The sequence below is a fragment of the Podarcis cretensis genome (assembly GCF_951804945.1).
Source record: "Podarcis cretensis genome assembly, chromosome: 1".
In the NCBI taxonomy this organism is placed as follows: Eukaryota; Metazoa; Chordata; class Lepidosauria; order Squamata; family Lacertidae; genus Podarcis; species Podarcis cretensis.
Genome location: NC_137170.1, coordinates 111,206,412 through 111,222,250, shown reverse-complemented (window position 1 = coordinate 111,222,250; position 15,839 = coordinate 111,206,412). Strand labels below are relative to the sequence as shown.

The 15,839-nt window shown below is 39.9% G+C and overlaps 1 protein-coding gene across 9 annotated transcripts in view; it reads right to left on the bottom strand.

The window, feature by feature from the left end:
• LOC307219871 (uncharacterized protein) overlaps positions 1-15,839 on the bottom strand; it is a 418,411-nt gene that overhangs the window by 206,097 nt on the left and 196,475 nt on the right. For 2 of the 9 annotated variants that reach the window (XR_013840607.1, XR_013840608.1), the window contains exon 3: positions 3,797-4,109. The exons of the other annotated variants lie outside the window; for them this stretch is intronic. The gene's annotated coding sequence lies outside the window, so the exon portion shown is untranslated. Of the gene's footprint in view, positions 1-3,796; positions 4,110-15,839 lie in introns of those variants that run through there. 9 annotated transcript variants of the gene reach the window in all.

Genomic DNA, 15,839 nt, shown 5'->3' with positions numbered 1-15,839 from the left:
TTTTCCAGTTATTGGTATGATTTAAATATCTGCAGGGCTGAATGTATTCCACATAGTCTGTGGAATTGCCTGAGATTACATAAATCATAGTTGGAAATCAGTCCGATTATCGCCAGTCTTTTATGGGGAGGTGAAGAAATACAGACATCACTGAAATGGACTTTAATAAATAAATTTATTACAAGATAATTGGGCATTTAATAGTTACATGAAAAAAACTCATCCATATTTCACAACCCCATGTCAAAGTATGTCTGACTAGAATATCTGAAGCTCTCAGGAGCATCCACATTAAAAGACTGAACAGAAATCATAAACTGTAAAATTAATGAAACCGTTATATATTAAGCCAGAAAGTGTGAAAAGCAACACAAAATTGGGCCCCTTGGGAGAAATTGTGGCTAGTACATGATCTGTAAAAGATTGGCTATACATTTCTGAAGGCTTTCTTTTTTTTAAAGAAGTGATTATGTAAAATGGATATGCTACTTTTCCATTAAATAATCTGAGGTGATCGTTTAGATCTGAAATACTGTCCCTTTGCTAATTGAAATAACCGAACATCATCTGTGTCAATCAAAGGGCCTTGGGATGCTTCATGAATGGAAAAGCTGTAAAGTCTGTTGCAAATCCCTTTCACATCTTTATCAAGCTTTCATTGATTTCACCAGGCCTTGCTTCTAAGTCCATGGTTGCATGATATACTACAGTGAATTTCGATGGAAATTTGGTGACTGCCAGTAGATTTGACCATCACATAAGCAGGATTGGCCACTTTCACAAAAAAGTGTCCAAAATGTGAGGGATCATGTAACTTTTTACAAAATACATCTGGAACTGAATGTTGATATTAATCACATTTTGGACATTCATACCCACCAGGAGCTGTGTATTCACAATTGGGGGTCCAATTCTGTGGAACTCTCTCCCAGCTGCTATCAGATAATAGAGAGTCCTCTCTATTAAAACTTTGGCACTTACCAAAGAGGTTTTTTAAAAAAAAATAATTCAGCAGGCATTTAAAGTCATTTCTGATTTTATAGTTCATTTTTAACTGATTCTATTTCTATTGTACTTGTTAAGCTTACTATATACTACTTAGAGATTATTGTAATTAAGTGATATATAAAGGGTCATAAAACACACATAGAGGAGAATCCATAAATGGAATATGGAATAGCCAATCAGAGGCCATAATAGCTGGGAATGTCCTCTAGGCTTCAGCATGGTCTGTGAGTTCAAAGTTCAAAGAGGATGGGATGTGCATGGCAGTTAAGCTGAATGAGAGGTGTGTATGGCTTTGTTTTTTTATTTTTTTAAAAATAATTTTTAATATAGGTTTTCTTAGGTTACAAAAGTATGTGCATTGCCTCTTTTAGGTTTTTAGCATGTCATATTGTAGTTTCATATCTCTGCCCACATTTGCTGTGCTGAAAGTTAGACCCCATTCCTGTAACTGTTTGAGCCCACACTCAATGTGTGAATGCCTTTGTTTTTCTAGAAACACTACCATTTTTTAAAACTGGTGTCTATCAGCATGCTGGTGCCACATATTGAATTAAAGCTTCATTAAGTCATCCAGTCTAAGTCTACAATAATTGATAAAGTGGCATTTTCATAGTGAATCAAGCTGCATTCATTAGGCAAAGCACTGGCTTCCTTAAAACATTTTAATAGAAAAATGAATCTAATAATTATGGGGGAAACACCATCAATTTTATATTTTGTGAGAAGGTGGCCAGAGACCTTTTTTGAATGGAATGAAATAAAGAATCATCTTTGATTTTAGGAATTATACCATCACTCTGATCCAGTTGTTTCTTGAGGAGCAGAAAGGCACACACCTGTCTTGCAGTGGTTTCTTCATTCACCTTAATAGTAGAATAAACAATGAGCACACAGGGATGGGAACAGTGAAAATCACCTTCCATTAAAGTGAACATGGAAGCTCTGCCATGCACATGTATAGATTCATGGATTGGGGGCTATCCATCCTTTTTATTATTTCAGCAAGCTTTTTACTTTTTTGTGACCTCATGCTTCTACATTCTTTAATGGACTATCCTGGTGCTTTTAAATAGGTATGTTTTCTTGCTGCTGTTTTAGTATTTCATGCAGCTTTTAAATTTCATGTTTTTGATTGTATTGTTTTGAGCTTTTATAAGGTGCTTTGGATGTTTTCAAGAAAAAAGCAAAAGCAAAAAAAAAAAGCATACATTTGTGTGACAAAGGGCCATTCACAGCCAACTTTCAGTTGTGTTGGAGGGAGGCAGGTAACCTGCTTGACAGAGAACAACCCTCCACTTGAATGACCAGCCCTCTGTTTGAATTGCTGGCCTGTCCAAGTCTAATTTAAAGATCAAGGACTTTATGAAGGAAGAGGAGGAGGGGCCTTGACATTACCCACCAGCACCTGAACAGCAGACTGAGCAGGGCACACAGGTCATCTGGTTCCTGTTATGAGGAGATGCATTGCATTTCCATTTAAATGATAGTAATTATTTCTAATTTGTTGTTTATATATAAATTATGCAAACATTATGTGAATCTTTGCCCACCTTTTCCTCCTTTTGGAGGATGCATTAAGTGGCTGTTCTAAGTTGGTTTCAGCAGGGCTCTACTGGGTACAGTAATCAATGAATCCAACTCTGGTCGGTATTCATGGGCAAGATGGGCAATGTATGGTGAGAAGCTGGTTCATTGTGAAAGGCAGTGAGACTCTAGTACTCAGCAATGGGTAGGAATTGCAGAGCTTTCCAAACACAAGATAAATCTAGAGTGTGCCCAGTCTTAAAAATGCATATAATTGTTGGCTATATCCTACAGTAATGTCAATGACATGATCTCTATTGTACTACACAAGCGTAATTGATGGCTATAATTAACATCGGGTCACATTTGCCTATCTTGTATTCAAAGAGTTGTCTTTAGAGTATCATTTTATTGGCAATGTGTTTGTGCCAAAAATATGCATCTCAGATATATGGCCATGGAGTCATGCTGGTGAGTTTGTAATCTACAAATGCCCTTCAGACAGATTCCTCTCTCTGAGGTGACCCACACTTACCCTAATCTGTCTATCTACAAACACAGAGACTTTCGGCCTGTTATGCCCACTAAATAGCAGGAAGCATATAAGGGGGTGTGCTGTAATATTCTCCTCAACAGTGGGGTGGGAGGGTGAGGGTTATGAGAGTAGCAGTATATGCAGAACTTGTTGCTGTGTGTGAACAACTTGGGATTCTTTGATCCTTTCACATGTACAAGTTGACCTGTTAGACACAAGAGATGCTGCACCCCTCTCTTTACACCAATTTGTTTAAATAGTAATTTGACTGAAAGCTATAAAAATTGACATTTGTGTTGAGGATGTGTTTTCTCTCCTTCTTGTCCCCCCCCCTTTTTTTTTTGATGAGCAAAAGATCAGATCAGTTCTCCTTTAGGCTCTTGCAATTAACATTTCCCAAATTGGGTGCGATGAAGTGCACCACTTTTTGATTATCATGTAGCTTTGAAATGATGGTTGGTTCTTCAAGAAAAGATTTTGCCAACCTGGTGCCCGCCCACCCCCCCAGATGTTTAATGAATTAGGAAGGGAACAGGGATAGAGAGGAGGAAAACCCTGCTATCTGGGTTCTAGCAACTTGAGATTTCAACCTGTCTCGAATTTCCCTCAGTGTTTTTATTTGTTTTGGTTTTTTAAATATCATTTTGAAGCTTCAGATCGGGGAGAGATGCTGACACCATGGAAATAAGGTGAGCAAGTTGTTTGTGTCTATGTGCAGCTGTTACCAGCCTCCAACCCACACCCAACCCTTTTGCTTTATCTCCCAAAGGTTTGTAGGCAAAAAAATTGATGCAGCCTGAACATTGCCCGAATGTTCAGTGCCAAGTCAGTGCAGAGTTTAGAGTGAAGAGCCGAGGTCAGTACACATGAAAGAGGCCATTTTAATTTTATTTTCTCTGTGGCAGGCTCTAGGCACAAAACAATTTATCTGTAATTGCGTTTTGCCATGAGGATTTGGGGGATTTTCTTAACACCACAAAATTGGCTCCAGGACAGCAGTGCAGGATAGATGCTCCCAGATCCAAATTGCCATGCGGGATAACTATGGGATTGAAACTACATTAAACAGTGTGTGGTAGATACAGAACGACAGGTAGACCTAGCCAGGTCCCCAAAAATTTTAATTAGCAAAACTAGAAGATACTTGACTTCCCAAATGCCATACATAGCTAATCTCAAAATACCAAAACAATGAAGGGCTTTCCCTTTGGCCCGTTGTCAGGCCGCCGCCCCCTTCAGCAATTCAGGAAGGCCGTTATAGGAAGATACCTTAAGAGGAGAGGAAATGGACATGTGGCTCTGGGCAGCAGGAAACAACGGAGCATGCCCTTCTTCATTGCCAGTATTATATAGGCATTCAAACTAGGTTTATCCAAACCATCTTATATAAGTTTCCTGAGCGTTCAGAACAACACATCTCCCTATTACTACAGGACGAGAGCCCAGAAGTCACATATTCAGTCACCAGATTTTGCGCTGCCATGATAGATATTCGACGAAGAATGGTCTATGCTACAATTCAATCCTAAACTGAAGGCCCATATTGTTAGATCCACACTTCTGAAGCCCTCCCCATATAGCTGTGTTAACTGATCTTTTAATTTTTCTCATAAATTTTTACTCACCCATTATCTATGCTTAATTAAGTATTCATATGTATATGTTTAAATCTACGTTTGGTTCTTGCTCCTATTTATTTAATAATTATTCACTTAGATTCATACTGTTATGCTATTTATTTGGATGTTTTGCTTATGCTGGTCTATGACCATAATAAAGTACTTGACTTGACTGTGGGATTGGTGAGGATATGGTTTCTACAGCAAGACCACCAGCAAACCAATGAGCTTCTCTACCAAACAGCTACTCTGCAAGTTGGTCAACATATTATTTATCTGTTTATTTCCTATATGAATTATTTCCCATGAAGCATCATGAAGTGATTTTTTAAAAAAAACTTACATAAAAACAGTTACATATATAACAGCAATTAAAACAACTGCATGTATAAAAACAATTACCTCTGTGTGTCAACAGCTCATACACATAAACTATTTACTCCTTTTTACTTATTTACACATATTCGACAAAAGAAGCCTCACCCCCTCTTAGTAACTAAGCTACTTAAATCCAATGGAGACTCCACTTGAGCCACAGAACTCCATTTAGAAGGTTTATTGAAAGAGGAATGTCTTTAGCAGGTGTCACACAAACAATACAGAAGGTGCCTTTCTGATACATAATGGGAGGGTGTTCCAAAGGGAGGGAGTGCCATCACACAAAGGCCCAATTCCAACATCATGCAGAATGAACCATCTGATAGGATGACATTTGCAGGATCCCCTCTCCTGCAGAACCCAGACCCTGCTATCATCACCTGAGGCCCTTCTTGTGCCTCCTCCAGGAGAAGTCAGCAACACGAGAATGGGCCTTTTCTGTAGTGGCTCCATGCTTGTGGGATGCTCTCCCCAGAGAGGCTCACCTGCCGCCTTTTTCATATATCTTTAGGCAAGCACATTCCTCTTATTGCAGGCCTTTGGCTAATTTAAAAATATATGGTCCATCAAACTGCAGGGGGGATATTTTTTGTGTCGGTTATTATGTTATGTATCTTTGTGTTTTTATATTGTAAACTGCCCTGTGATCCATGGATGAAGGGCAGTATTGAAACAACAACAGCAGCAGCAGCAGCAGCAACAACAACAACAACAACAACAACAATGTGGTGAGATTATCATTTATCATTGATATTTTATCGTTCTTATCATTGCTTTAGTCATGCTATGCTTTTGGCAGAACTGGCTAGTTTTACTGTGAATTTTGTATTTTAACATGTTTTGTATGAAAAATGTTTTTCTATTGTTTTGAACAGCCATGGTATTACCAGTGAAGGGCAATAGAGAAATGGTTTTAGTAAATAAATATTAACTACTTTGACAGACAGCAGCTCTCCAGGGCCCCAGGCAGAGAGAGGCCTTTCTTCTCACCTGATCTGTGAGATGGTACGGATTGAACCTGGGACCTTCTGCACACAAGGCATGGGCTATACCACTGAGCTCATTTGCCCTTAAACTGCTTTTCTGTATGTTTATATTTTTATTAACCACAAATGGACTCAGTTTAGCTACTGGTTTTTCTTTCCTTCATTGCACAGCTGGTGTTGCAATCTGAATGACTGTATTATTTTTCTATTCCTCTATTAGCCCTTAAAATGTACAGAAACCGCTTACATTTCGTGTCTCTTCTTTTGCATTCTTGTTTTAAATGTAGTAGACCTTTCTTTGGCTTTGCAAAGTTCCATCCAAGAAAAACTTTCAAATTATGCCTCTGACTAGTCCTTTATACAGAACTCCAGAATTCTGCTGTGGATGGACAGCTAATTCTCTCTCTTTGTGTCGCTCTCCTCAAAGTGACCCTACACAGCCCACATCATGATTATTGAGCACTAATTTCTTAAAGCTGGAATAATTGAGAAAATGTCAGAAAGATACCAAACAAAAAACAAAGATCTATTTCGAAAGGGGACGCAACCTGTTCATTATTGTTTGATAGCATTGTCATAACAAATGAGGAAATATTCAAGGATTTTCAATTCTTAGTAATCTTCTGCTACCTTAAGATGATGTGATGATGTTGGCAAAATCACACTCTACATTTTTGTCTTTTGTTTTACTATGGTTTTATACATTGTAATATCACTGAGACTGGGATTGCTGCGAGCCACTGAAAATAGTTGCAATAAAGATGGCACTCCATACGATCTTGGCATTATAAAATACAAAATGAAAAATAGCCCAAGTCAAGTATCAAGTATAGAATCCCCTATAGAAGAGCCAGCAAAAATACAAGTTTCCTGACTCGCTTTCTTTTCCATTTTTGTTTTATGATAAATGAAAGTGATTGGACCTGCTCTAACACACAGTTACACTAGGCTACAATAACATTAAATGCAAGTACTAATAAATCTTCTATCTTGTGATTCCTTTTACCCTTTCCTTCCCCCTTCCCCCCACTGTAAATGATACGGTTGTTTCACCCGTATGCAACAACATGAACTAAGCTGGTAGGATTATATCAGTCCTCCCCACTGCCTATGGCAATCTTTTTGCTATCCCATTCAAAATTCAATTTAGTAAATACATTTCTTCCTTGAACACTATCATCAGTAGTGGCACTACCACTCACCCCATGGGCTTCCTAGAGGAGGTTAGGGATGCTGAGCAGCACCTCGGAAATGGAATGTGCTGCTTTACGAGGCATGTCTAATAGGGAGGGTATTTGGGGCCTCGGCAATGCCATGCGGAGGGGAGAGACTGGCACAACCGTTTGGTAATCTGTACCTGCCAACTCTGTTATTGTCAAGTACATGTTTGGGGCTAGAAGATCAAGGCCCCTGTTGGTAATAAATCTGAGCCTTGCTCCTTTACTGACTTCATTCTCATGCAGATTATTTTTTAAAAAAATAGACTGTTGAACTATTAGTGATAGTGCCCCCCCCCCAAAAAAAATGCCCTTTGGTTTTGTATTGTCTGTATTACATAAATGTATTATATGGTATTTGGGAATGGGGTTGTTTCATTTGTTTTGCTGTATTATTGATTTTTTAGAAGTAACCCACCCTGGGATCTTATGATGAAGGGTGGATGACTATTACTGTAAATAATAATGTTGGGATGGTATATATACATGCATGTACATGTGTGTGTGTGAATAGGTAGACATATTGAATTTTCATTCCTTAACATTGTCAGAATTTTCTGTCTACAGTATGTATACACTTTGATTTCCCCTCACCTACCCCATTCTAGTTTGGCAAAAATATGTTTTGTTTTGTTTTTTGTTTTGTTTTGTTTTAAGGATCTTCCCCCTCCCCTGACAAACAATAGAGAAAATGATTGTCCATTTTCTGTATACTTTATTGCTTTCACAAAGCAAACATAACAAACAGATACAGAACTCCCACCCAAAGAGCTGTTGGACAGAGCTAGGAGAGTGATCAATTGCTGGGATCCGGCCACCATAATAATGAGGAAGGAGGAGGGTGCACAGTGGCCGTTAACCCAAGATAATGATCGAGTGGTAGTATAGTAAACACACTCTGCATTCGTCCAGGAAATGTCATGTACACTGTATAATATAAAGGGAAGTGATCGAGCGTATAGATATACAAATACTGCCAGTGCCACCCAGCCTGGATGTGGCATAAAAGGAGCCTGATTAAGTAGTCTATGATAAACACATCATTGTAGTCTGGAAAGTATTAATATTTTTAGAGTCATTTAATTCACCACCACACTGAGTTCTTCTGTAACATTCCAATGTAGCATTTTAAGGCTATGGGCATTCAATTCTTTTTCTTGTATCACAAGGTTGAGAGTGTCTTTGAAGGTCACATAGTACAGTCAGCTACTCAGAAGTAGGATCTTTGATGCAGCAAGGAAACACAATTGCAAGGCTGAAATCTTCATCACAATGTCCAGCCCCTGTTGCAGGAAACACCAACTCCCACACAACACAAAGGAGAGCAACTAAAGGCAACCAAATTCTGGAACCAGCCAACACCACACTGCTATTGCAGAATTTTGGCAGTCCATTAAAATGGTCCACCCATGGCAGAAACAAAACTAATAGCTCATTTATGGTCACTTTGGACAGTTGGTTTGCTTGTTTGTATTTATATCCCATCTTTCCCTCCAAGGTCCTATGATCCCTATTAACCATTCGGTAAGCAATGACCACACCCCTTTTTAACTCACACCTCCTCTTTATGTTTGGAGTGTGATTGGAAAGGTTCAGAGAAGTGTAGGTTGCAGGTTTTGGAAGGTCCTAGGTGATGACACTGACTATGGGACCCACTCCCTCAGTAAGTCTACCAGTGTGTGGTGTAGTGGTTAAGAGTGGTAGACTCGTAATCTGGGGAACCGGGTTCGTGTCTCCGCTCCTCCACATGCAGCTGCTGAGTGACCTTGGGCCAGTCACACTTCTCTGAAGTCTCTCAGCCCCACTCACCTCACAGAGTGTTTGTTGTGGGGGAGGAAGGGAAAGGAGATTGTTAGCCGCTTTGAGACTCCTTAGGGTAGTGATAAAGCGGGATATCAAATCCAAACTCTTCTTCTTCTTCTTCCTCACTGCCATAATCACCAGAAGCTGCTGCACATCTTCCTCATCATTATTTCCACTACACTGGCTGCCAGGGAAAAAAGCCAATGAGCAAGCAGGCAGTAGCATCTACTTCTCCTCATTCTCACCATCATTGTTGGCTAGAGTGACTGGTGGGTGAGCAAGCAAGCAGGCTGTAATAGTGATGGGGTAAAACAATCCCAGGGAGCTCTTTCAATGTACTCTATCTTAGATATCCAACCATGTGGTCCTTGATGTTTGCCCTGGTTCAGAAGAAGCTTGTGGGACATGTCAAAAATAAGAGCTTTCATATACAAGGCTGAGCCTCCACATGAAGGTTGGCCTTCTTACAATAATGCATTGGTTATCTGTTCCAAAATTGTCTTAACAAAAACCTGATTGTCACATTTGTTGCTACAAATGGTCAATGAAATAAAATATGTGAGTATGGAAGGAGTAGGAGAAAGGCAAATGGCTGTTCCTTTTTTCTTCTCTGGAACAGAAAACAAATTCTAAAGCTGAACTTGGCTTGGAGGAAATATAGTCTCTGAAAGGGAGCTCTGTTTTGTCCTACAATACAAAACCTATTAAATACTTGGTGTGATGTGGTAAGATTTTGTCTGTCGCCTTTTCTATCCAAACACATGGGAAACAAGCTTAACAAAGTAAAGGGAAATGTGGGGTGGGGACTTTCAAAGTAAATGGATATTAATATTTTCCTATCAATACATAAAAGTGCACTCTTTTTTATGACTGCCGAAGATTCTGCGGTACTTAGGATTTTGAAAACCCTTTCAAAACTAAGGTCTCTTTGAAGTCAGAAGGTTTATAGTAATTAATGACATAATAAAAAAACGGAGTCAGGGTGATCTATGTCTCCTTGCTTCATGTTCCAAAATGTCTGTTGGCAAAGCCCGTATAACTATGCACTTTGTAAAGTTGCTGCAAGACCCCATTTTGAAAAGGAGAATGCCGGTAACCAAGCCCACTTGAACAACACTACAATCACATGCCAGTGGGCAATGTAAATGAAATAGTTACTTTGATAGCAACATGAATTTCACTTGCAAACTTCTAAGAGATGGTAATAAACAAAGGATAAAGAAAATGTTATTGAAATACTTAACTGGTGCTCTTACACACATGCACTTTAAAGGATTTCATGGGAGATTCTAAACTCTATATACATTTTTATGAAAATTTAAATGAATATCTGTCTAATCTCAAGTGCATTTGATTTCTAAAAGGACAATTTTGATGTTCCGTGTTGAATTATTAAGTAAAAATATTCAGTTATCAGATAGTTAATTAAGTGGAACTGACTGTATTCATTAAAATATTTGTTCCAAACAAATGTATTTAACATTCAGATATTATGCAGAATAGGTGACAATTGCATATCTCCATGGAGATCAATAATGGTATTCAGATCATTGTGTAAAGAGTCTGCAAGTTTAATGCAGAGAGAATGTCATTATTATTTCTCTCTTAATGATGGTCATTATGCGCAAACACTGATTGAATTCCATTTGTTACCTGCATTTGAGCTGAGAGGAATAATTACAATTTAAGTGTCTCCATTAAAATTCATAAAAGAATATGAATGCAAAAATTATACTTGAATCTGACAAAATATACTTTGAGGATATAAATTGTGTTTTCTGATAGGCCTCTTAAAAGTATTAAAAATAGCTTCATTTTAATAGGACAGCATATAAAGATCATGCATTATCACCTTTATGTTAATTCTCGTAATACATGACTAATACTAAAAAAAGTAAAGAAATTAACTTTGAAAAGTAGAAATTAACAAAACAATAGGCTGCTTGACTTCATGCATTTGGACTGAGTTTATAGTGTCCAAGTCTCACAGTACCCAACTCACTAGTTAATAGCTAGGTAACTAGTCTTTTGGGGGGCACTGTAAGAATTAATCCAGCCATCCTTTCTGTGGTCTGTTACATTAGGGGATTCTTTTTTACATCAGTTAAATAGAATATCATTAGTGGAGCCATTTAAAATCCCCCCACCCCAACATACACATACACACTCACTCACTCTCTCTCTCTCACACACACACACACATAGAGTGTGCTTTTCTCTGTTGTACCAGCTGCTTCTTGCCCAGCAAGCGCCATTGAAATACTTCTTATTAAGACTGAAGGCCCTGATTCTAAAGGCAGGTAACCAGCCTCTTGTGACTTCAGCTCCTCTTGGCATCCCACCGAGATGCTCAACACTTCACAGGACTGGGCCCTTAAGCCCTAATTAATAACTATAGCTGTATTCCTGAGGGTCTGCTTAATGACCTATCTCCTGCTACAACAAAGGGAGATCTCTAGCCTTGCAGTCCTCCGCATCCCCGAGTTGGGGGAGCTGGGCCTTCCCTCAGAAGGGCAAAACAATACAGAGCTCTTCTCCAGCCTTGTTTGCCAGACTACAGATGTACTTGTCATTTGGGGGAATAGCTTGGGACCGTTTCATTTGCTTTGAGCCGAAGATGATTTATTGCATTCAGGAGCACATTTGGTGTGCGTGTGTGTGTGTTTTTCTCTACTTCTGCTACTGTATTTTCTAGGGTGGTGTGCTCTGTTTGGCTACATAATGGGGGTGCTGGGCTTTTCAGAAAGACAAGTGTGCCATTTCAGTAAGGATCAGGTGACTTTTTGTGAATGGCTTTGTTCTGGGGGTGGTCCCTACCAAACTGATTCTTAAAAAAAGACATTTTGCTGCTGAAGACAAAGGGCAAGATGGCACACACACCCAACACACAAACACACTTGTTCCATGTACAGAAGCAGACACTGGGCCAGCAGTTGAATCTTACATCAACACTGTCAACATCCTACACTGTACCCAAGGACAGCAGCCCATCATAGGAGTATTTGAAAGGCCTGTGGCACACGCACTGCTATACCCAACAAAAGGCAATACCTGGGGGACTCAGAAGGAATTATGGGGGGCTGCCTCTGCTGCTTTGCCCATTGGGACTAATGCCCATTGGGAGAGGTTGGGTGGAAAGTAGAGAGGCCAACAGAAGGAAAGTAGAGAGGCCAATGGCAGGCACAGCCAACCAATTCTAGTTTTGTCCCCATCCTCCTCACTGCTGAGTACTTCAGTGGTTTGAGAAGGAGGAGGAAGCTGCTAGGCTGGTAGGTGGGGGAAGCTCTTGCTAACAGCAGACTGCAGTTAGTGGGACAGTGCCCCCATCTGCCCTAACAGACCAGCCTCCACTGCTCTATTCCCCCCACCCCACCCCATCATTGCTTCCCAAGACAATGACCTTACACTGCCTAATGGCAGAGCTGGCCCCAACACCATGGTATTCTGAACCATTTACTTGTGGGTAAAGATCCCTCTTCGACATAGGCTCTTCTTACTGCAAGGAAAGGGAATTCATCAATTTGTTGTGAGCAACCTAGGCAAATGGTGTGTCCCCAGGCAGGGTACACTACTGGAAACTTTTGTGTTTGTGGAAACTTTTCTACTTGCTTAGGTTCCCCATGGTATTGAAATCCCCGGAACATCAGGGTTCTAACTCATGTGACAAGCACAGGGCACTCCTCTGCAGAAGTTTAGCTTCCAATGCATGGAAGACAATGAACTTGGCAATGGTGATCCAAGCGTGGGAGTGCAGCCAAGACTGCACCCACATGCCCTCAATCTCACAGCTGCAATCCTGTGATTCACCTGGGAATGAGTCCTATGAATCCAGTGAAGGCTTAATTCCGAGCAGGAATACCTAGTATTCTGTTCTTAAATGTATCAAAATTAGGAAGATACAGGCAAAGCATCATAGAAAGACATTTTAGGTTTTTGAATTTCGCATTGTTGCAAGACAGAGCAATAACCCAGGAGTTCACAGGACTCAAACTCTCCACTTTCTTCCTTTTTTAAATAATCTTTTTGAAAAGGTCTCCAGGCTGAAGCACACAACAATTACAATTTATTATTACAGTGATATTTTTTAATATAATGACAGTAGAAGCCTGTTAATTGGGTTATCAGTGGACAGTCTGTCATGCTGATTAAGTGGCTGCTCCAATTAAGAGAAGAGAGCATTTTTTATTTTAAAAAGACTAAAAAAAAACCTCTTAAAATGACACTAAAATATCCTACCAAACAAAGACACCGAATAATCACAGTATTGCATTTTTACTTGATCTGCTTCTCCTTGCTAATTTCTATTGGTTAACTTTTATATTAAAATGAAAAGGATGGTGCTGGGTGTTATTTTGGTGTGTGTGTTTTACCAGTCTAACAGCTGGTTAAACACTGCTTAAGTTCCTGTCATGAGGCGAACACTTGCCTATCAAACAAAATGTGGTGGTTCTTCTTGAGGATCACTCTCCATGAGCCAGCCCTGCTGACATGGCTGCCCAGCCTCAGTCAATACATGCCAGGGTTTGTTTGTTTGTTTGTTTGTTTGTTTGTTTGTTTGGAGGAAGGCATGATATCTCTGCCCGACACTGGAATTGCAGATATTTCCTTCCCATATAACCTATATTCTAGGCTTAATGGTAATCTTTGGCTTGTACCTTCCATTCATTTCTTTAAAATAAAGCAATAAATCAATCCAGAATATGGACCTAGAGATCTCAGCTGCCATACAACTTTGAAGATAGGAACTAAAACAGGTCGTTCAGAATGCCTAGTCTGTATTTATTTTATTGTTTATTAAATTTATATCCCAACCTTGGGATGAAGGAATTGAGGGGATCCTCATCAAATCTGCAGATGACACCAAACTGGGACAAATAGCTAATGCCGCAGAATCAATATCCAGTATAACTGTAACAGATTGGAGAATTTGGCCCAAACTAACAAATGAATTTCAGTAGAGACAAATGTAAGGCTCTTAGGCAGGAAAAACCAGCTGCACAACTATAAGATGGGGGGGGGGGACACCTGGCTTGCCAGTAGTACATGTGAAAGGGAACTAGGAGTCCTAGTAGACCACAAGCTTAACATGAGTCAACAGTGTGACGCAGCAGCAAAAAAAAGTGAATATTATTCTAAGCTGCATCAACCAAAGTATAGTATCCAGATCAAGGGAAATAATAGTACTACTCTATTCTGCCTTGGTCAGACCACACCTGGAGTACTGTGTCCCATTCTTGGCACCACAGCTCAAGAAGAATATTGTCAAGCTGGAACATGTGCAGAGGAGGGTGACCAAGATGGTCAAGGGTCTGGAAACCAAGCCTTATGAGAAACGGTTGAGTGAGCTAGGTATGTTTAGCCTGGTAAAGAGGAGACTGAGAGGAGATAGATAGCTATCTTCAAACATCTAAAGGGCTTTCTCATGGAAGATGACAGGATGGTAGGACCTGAACTAATTGATTTAAGTTACAAGAAAGGAGATTCTGACTAAACATCAGGAAGAGCTCTTCAACAGTGGAGCAGACACCATTGCAAAGTGGTGGACTCTTCTTCCTTGGAGGTTTCTTTTAGCAGAGATGGATGGCCATCTGTCATAGATGCTTTAGTTGAGATTCCTGCATTGCAGGGAGTTGGACCTTGGAGTCCCTTCCAACTCAGCAATTCAACTCAGCAATCCAAAAGGATGTTAAGCAGGAATGGTTGTCCAGCTCAGTTTGAGGTAGGCCTGGGTCTAAATGGGGGAGAAAACAGTTCCTGCAATTTGCTCAGAGTCTGCATCAGCTCCCGGCATCTTTGGACAGCTGCCAAGGCTCTAGCACTCTGCCAGGGCCTACCCCCAAAACTAGCACATGTCCTATCCCCCGTTTTAAACATTTCTTTGGGCCCAGAGATTAGAGCATCCCAAGGCATTTGGGTCTAGTTTCTTCCACTTTAATATCTCTACATAATGTTGATCTGGGGCATTGTGAGAAATTTAAATGGTAGCTAGACCTAGCAAGCTAGCACTGCTCGGAATACTGCTGCTGCCTGCCATGGTTAGGTATGCCAAGCAGGACCAGTCAATGGAGCAGGGGGATCCATCAGAAGGCACTTTGCACAAACATAGCACTAGCCCTTGATTTGTTGGTATGTTTTTAAATATGGATATGGGGATGTTGGTGTTTTTGGAACACAGCGTGGTTTGTTTCTGTATTTAGGAACTAGTGTGCAGGGAGAATAGAGAGGATTTTTCTGACTGGCAAGCTGAAATGCTTGCACTGACAGAATGATTGCCATAGTAGTTTGTTGAATTTCTCGCCTAGTCTGGATACAACCCCACATGTATGAAGATATATGCACAATGTGTATACAATGTGTCCAGTATTACGTTCATTGTTGCTTTTTCCTAGCTTGTCTTTCAACAACAAGGCCCCAAGAGATGGCTCACGATAGTTCTAAACAATATACAAGGAAACCATGGCAATAAAATACAATTAATTACTGGAGCAACAATTCATATCAACAGCAAAGAAAACTAAAAGAAACAAAACAAGTTTGCAATTCGCTGCACACTTTTCTGGAACTAGCCCCATTGAACACTATGGGTCTTAACTTCTGCATAAACTTGCAGAAGATCACATGGTAAATAGGGACAGACAAGTCAGTTTGATTTTCAGTCCCTGACACTTTTACACAAGTCTATTGCATCCTATTTGAGCCTGAAATTGAAAAAAATAATCTTTTTTTTTGTTTTGAAACCACATGAAAATCTGCATTTAAAGATGTGGTT